Source organism: Canis lupus, chromosome X, assembly GCF_048164855.1.
Source record: "Canis lupus baileyi chromosome X, mCanLup2.hap1, whole genome shotgun sequence".
In the NCBI taxonomy this organism is placed as follows: domain Eukaryota; kingdom Metazoa; phylum Chordata; class Mammalia; order Carnivora; family Canidae; genus Canis; species Canis lupus.
In genome coordinates this window covers 32,326,194-32,332,205 of record NC_132876.1, presented here as the reverse complement: position 1 = coordinate 32,332,205, position 6,012 = coordinate 32,326,194, and the positions used below count along the sequence as shown (strand labels likewise).

The following is a 6,012-nucleotide window of genomic DNA, read 5'->3' as shown; positions in this document are numbered from 1 at the left end:
GTGGCAGGACCAGAGGGGCGTATCTGGAAGCCAGAGGTTAGAGCTGATACCCAGAGCTTCCGTGAGCCGAGCCCAGCGGGGAGGAGGGCCTGGTGCAGCTGGGCTTCCTGGGAATCCTACCTGCTCTCGGGGTGCACTGTCCGCCACTGCCCCTCCCATTCCTCCAACACCACCCCCACCCCTGGCCTTAGCGCTCACCAAAGCTCCGTACATTTTTCAGCCCTTCAGAGGAGGTACCTTGGCTGGAAATCCTTAGTTCCCTGGCCATGTGACCCACTCTACCCGCCTGTCCCTGGGGACCCTCAGAACCTCAGAGGCCCCCTCCTCCAAAAATCTGGACTGCCAGACTGGAACCAAGTTTGTAACTCAAGTCTCTGGCAACCCTTTGGTCCCTCTGAGACCTGCTGCCTGCGGCTGCAAGCACTTGCTGGGGCCTGGGCATCCTGGTCTCCGTGGGCTGTAGGTCGCTGGATATTGATGTGTGAGTAGGTGTGTATTTGCATGTATCAGTGTGTGTGTCAGCTATGTGTCTGCGTGTTTCAGTATCTGTCGATGTGTGTGTTGGCATGTGTTTACTCACACACTGGTGTGTGTCTGCCAGTGTGTATGTTTCAGTGTGCATCTGTGTCTGTGTTGATGTGTGTGTCAGTGTGTTTTCAGTGTGTGTTGGTATGTGTATAAAGGGTGTGTATGCCAGTTTTGTGTGTTGGTGTGTGTGTGTCAATATGTGTGTGTGTCGGTGTTTGTGTCATTGTTTGTGTGTCGCTGTGTGTCTGTCAGCATGGGGGTGTAGATGTGCAGAGAGGTTTTAGCTCACTGTGTTCTGGGCTTTACATACCTTGCCTCACTCAATATAATGGGCCAATAGCTGAGAGGTGTGGATTACAATGCTTATTTCAACAAAGAGGTTTGGAAACTCCCTGGGTTGGTGTCTCCCAATCTTTGGTCCTGGGTCACCTGTCCAGGCACAGGGCAGGCAGGGAAACCGAGGCAAGAGGGGCCCATGAGTGGTCAGTTCCTTCCTTGAATGTCTGTCCCCATTGATGAGTGGAACAAAAGATCCCCTTCCTGAAGAGGCATCATAAACTCTCAGGCATGCCATGCATACATGCTCATGTTCCATGGGGCCTGGCAGGATCCGTTGGGCCCAGGGCAGTGTCTGGCAGGTGCTCAGTCAGTGTTTGTTGAGTGAATGAATAAACGGAAGCATTCAAACGTGCTGTTTTCAGTGTTTCCACTGTCCTTGAGAAAGCTGAAGCACGCAACGGATTTCCCAGGGCCAGCAGGTGACTGTCATTAGCATGCTAATGTTGTTTGTGGAGCCAGACTGGTGGGGGGGGGAAGAGCTACCCCTGCTTGGTGAGAGTGGACCCTAATTGGAGCCAAGCTTTGGAAAGCTCACTCACTGCTGGGCTAGGGGGATTGCTAAGACTGAATGGGGGAACGGGGAGGGGAAAGAGGGCAATGAAATGGAGCTAAGGGCTCAGGAAAGCCTTTGTCCTGAAATGGTGGCTTTAGGAAAGGAGAAGGAGAAGGATAGTAGTAGGGTAAAGCAAAGAAACTAGAGACCCAGCTGAAAAAAATCAGAAGGTTGGAGGAGGAGGAGAAGACAAAGCAGAGGGAAAATGTTCTGGAATTAAAGAAATCCAGATAGTGCCAACGGAATCAGAAGCTCAGTTACGGGGCTGAGTCAAGATGAAGTTAGGGTTCCTTTGTGCATTATTACCTGCTGCCCCTGGTTTTACATTAATTTATCCCAATGGTTCTGACAATGTGGTCTTTGTCTAGCAGCATCACCTGGGAAGTTAGTAGAAATGCAAATTCCTAGCCCCTACCCAACACCTGCTGAATCAGACCCTGGAAGCCTGGGACCCAGAAACCTGTGTTTGAACTTAATGCCAAAGTGCGAGAACCACTGGCTCATCTGAAATCTAGCCCATGGAGGGATGGGACATAGGACTGGTAAGGCCAGAGAAAGGCTTGAAGCCTGGACTCTAGCAATGATGGCAGATCCTGGTGGATTTCTACATGGACAGCATAAGGTTACAGAGTGCATTGGATTGGGGAAGGGGTGCCAAAAAAGGTGCAGATGGCACCCCCGTAGGGAACTGGAAGGTTCTAAAAATAAACTTCACTTCCTTTGCAATTTAACTCATTCATCCCACAAATATGCACCAAGTCACTGCTGCACATCAGCCACTGTGCCAAGTGCCAGGGAACTCAAGAAAAAAATGAGTGACAAGAATCCCTACCGCCACCTGAGGGAGTTCCCAGGCCAGTTGCCAACAGCTCCACGAACAAGCAGTGGCGTGATAAGTGATGTTACCAAGCAGAAGCAAGAGCTTGGGGAGAGAGAGACCCAGAGAGGTGAAGAAAGGCACATGAAAGAAGAGTGACTGGGTGGAGTCTTGAAGAATGAGCGGTAGTTTATCTGGTCATCGAGGGGGCAGGGTGGGAGGGGAGGCAGTAAAAGAATGGTATTTGTAAAATTACGGGGAAAAAAAAACATTTAAGGAATTCCAAGTCTTGGCCAGGGCAAGTGGGGGCGGTGGCTATAAATGAGGCTAGAAGATAAGATGGGGTCAGATCTGGAAGCATCATATCGGTCATGCCAAAGAGTTTAGACTTCATGCTCTGTAGTAGGGGTTCCCAAGTTGGGCTCTCCAGAGACAATGCCTGCTCAGTCTGGAAACATGCCCACCACAAATGGGATGGATGCTCAGAGTGAAAAAAAATCAGATAATGGGTAGAAATTTCTCTATTTTAACTTTTTTTAAGCATATTTTTTTCCTAAATCTTTGACAGATGCTCCTGCTTATCTGCTAGCAAGCAACAAAATGAATGAACAAGAAGCAAATGAATATTAAACAGACGATCCCAGTATTGATCATGCTTAATTCAACAGTTTATTTTTTCATGGACATCTGTGCTTGTGGCTGTGATTTCCTATTGCACACACATAATGTGGATGTATTTTCTGCTAGCAGAAGTATTCTTTTGAAAAGTGTTTTTTTTTTATTTCATATGGTGCGATTTAATATATCAATTATTTCATGGCATTCTGGAAAGAATACCACGACATCTAAATGCTGTGCCACCTGAGCCAGCTAGAGAAACTGTCCCTTAGATGGTGAGGAGTCACCGAATGGTTTTGACCAAGGGAGTGATATGAACATACTTGCAATTCTGGAAGGTCAGTCTGGCTCCAGCTTGGGGAAAACATTGGAGCAGGGAGTGATTAATGCAGTTCGAACTTGGGAATCAGAACACTGTTGCAGCAAGAAATGATGGTGACAGTGACATGAGAGTGGAGTGGCAGGGAGGAAACAGAGTCAGCATTAAAAGGGGCCAATCTTGGACCTGCTGAATCAGACTCTGCGTGGGAAAAGTACTAGTTTGTAACAAGCTCCTCAGGTGGCCCTGAGGTACATCACAGCTGGAGAACCACTGCATGAATGGTTATTGAGCAGTGGCATGACACAGTGAGATCTGTGTCCACACAGGTCACTTGAGCCACTACATGAAGAACAGACTGAATGAGGGCAAGAGGAGAGACCGGGGGATGCCTGGGTGGCTCAGCGGTTGAGCATCTGCCTTCAGCTCAGGTCGTGGTCCTGGGGTCCTGGGATCAGGTCCCATGTCAGGCTCCCTGCAAAGAGCCTGCTTCTCCCTCTGCCTGTGTCTCTGCCTCTCTCTCTGTGTCCCTCATGAATAAATAAATAAATAAATCTTAAAAAAAAAGATAAGGACCTGAAGGCCAGTTAGGAGGCTACTCCAATAGTTCCAGGCTGGCTTCATACATTGGACAAGAGCCAGAACTCAAGAGAAGGCTGGGCTGACGGCCCACATCATAATATATTAGTTACCTTATATCCCAATCTGTACACACAGATTTGGACAAATTATATGGTTTTGTATGTCCTCAAACAGTTACTCCTCAGTGATCTTCCTAGAGTCACAGAGTTAAGCTAAGATGCATAATCCTGTAAAATGCATTGCACACCTACTATATCTAGGGCACTCACTGTACTCAGCACTGTGGGAGGTCTAAAGAAATATAAGGTATGATTTCTGTTCTTGGGAACTGTCTTAACTGAGGAGATTAGCTATTTATGCACTTAAAGTCAAGTAGTAAGTACCAGATGTGCCATAAAGCAGTGTCCAACACGCACCATAGACAATAAATACCAATACTTTATTTCTTAACCTGGTGGTGGTCACATGACTGTTTGCTTTATAAATATTGATTTTTGCTGAATATGCCTTAGGAACTCTTCTAGAGTGTGTTACATTTCACAAAGTAAAAAATGGTTTAAAAAGACAAGGGGCCCCTGGCTGGCTCAGTTGGTGGAGTGTGGGAGACTCTTGGTCTCGGGGTTGTGAGTTCGAGTCCCACATTGAGTATAGAGATTACTTTAAAACAAAATCTTTTTTTAAAAAAGATTTTATGGGATCCCTGGGTGGCTCAGCGGTTTGGCGCCTGCCTTTGGCCCAGGGCACGATCCTGGAGTCCGGGGATCGAGTCCCGCGTCAGGCTCCCGGCATGGAGCCTGCTTCTCCCTCTGCCTGTGTCTCTGCCTCTCTCTCTCTCTCTCTGTGTGACTATCATAAATAAATAAAAAAAATAAAAATAAAAAAGATTTTATTTATTTATTCATGAGAGACACAGAGAAAGAGGCAGAGACATAGGCAGAGGGAGAAGCAGGCTCCCTGTGCGGAGCCCGATGTGGGATTCATTCCCAGGACCCTGGGATCACGCCCTGAGCGAAGGCAGAAGCTCAACCACTGAGCCATTCAGGCACTCCTAAAACAAAAATCTTTTAAAAAAATTTTAAACAATAAGTTTGGGGTGCCTGGGTGGCTCAGTTGGTTGGGTGTCTGCCTTTGGCTTGGGTCATGGTCTCAGGGCCTTGAGATCCAGCCCCATGTTGGGGTCCCCACTGAGTGAGGAGTCTGCTTCTCTCTCTCCCTCTGCTCCTCCTCCCAGCTTATGCTCACTCGCTTGCTCTCTCTCTCAAATAAATAAATTTAAAAAGGAAAAAAAGACAAGAAGTTCTGTGATTTGAATGATATTAATCAACAGACCCTAGTCATGCTACAGAATCTAGAGAAACAAGGGCTCTACCCTGTGCCCTTACAGTCTACAGGTGAACCACAAGCACTGTGAAAGTTTTGAAATATGAGACAAAAAAATTTTAAACAATAAGTTTGGGGTGCCTGGTTGGCTCAGTTGGTAGAGCATGACCTTGGAGCTCCATGTTGGGGATAGAGTTTGAAAAAAAAAAAAAAAAGACAGAGCTGGAAAAAAGATGGTAACGACATGTTGGTAAAACACTGGCTTCACCATCACCATCATGATTGTCTTAAAAAAGAGGGGGCATCTGGGTGGCTCAGTCAGTTAAGCGTCCAATTCTTGATTTCAGCTGAGGTCATGATCTTGCAGTCCTGGGATCAAGCCCTGCATGGGGCTCTCTCTCAAATAAATAAATAAATCTTAAAAAAAAAACAAAAAACAAAAAACGATGAGGTCTTCATTTGTCTCAATCTCTGAACACTTTGCACTTAGGTACTGATTTATCTTTGTATCCACATATATGTTCACATGCATGTGTGTACGTGTGCACACACATGAACACAACACATAGCATTTTTTTCCAAAACAGATTTTATGGATCAATAAACTAGGAATAGAACATCAAGATTAAAAGAGATAATTCAAATATGTTATTTTTAGTGGGCTGATATGATTACTGTGATTAAGCTTTATTTTTTTTATTTTTATTTTTTTGTGATTAAGCTTTAAATATGATTCTTAGCTTCCTGGAAGCCTTAATGAAAGAAGAAATGGAGGTGTCTGGGTAGCTCAGTCAGTTAAGCATCTACCTTCTGCTCAGGTCATGATCTCAGGGTCCTGGGATCGAGCTCCACCTTGAGCTCCCTGCTCAGCAGGGAGTCTGCTTCTCCCTCTGCCTCTGCATCTCTCCCCTGCTCATGCTCTCTCTTGCTCTCTCT

General features: G+C 46.2%; 1 long non-coding RNA gene across 1 annotated transcript; it reads left to right on the top strand.

Moving 5' to 3' along the window:
- Positions 1-1,480: 1,480 nt before the first annotated feature.
- On the top strand, positions 1,481-4,206 carry LOC140627474 (uncharacterized). Its single transcript, XR_012026191.1, has 2 exons — positions 1,481-1,962; positions 2,806-4,206. It is a non-coding gene; the product is annotated as an uncharacterized lncRNA (long non-coding RNA).
- Positions 4,207-6,012: the final 1,806 nt, after the last annotated feature.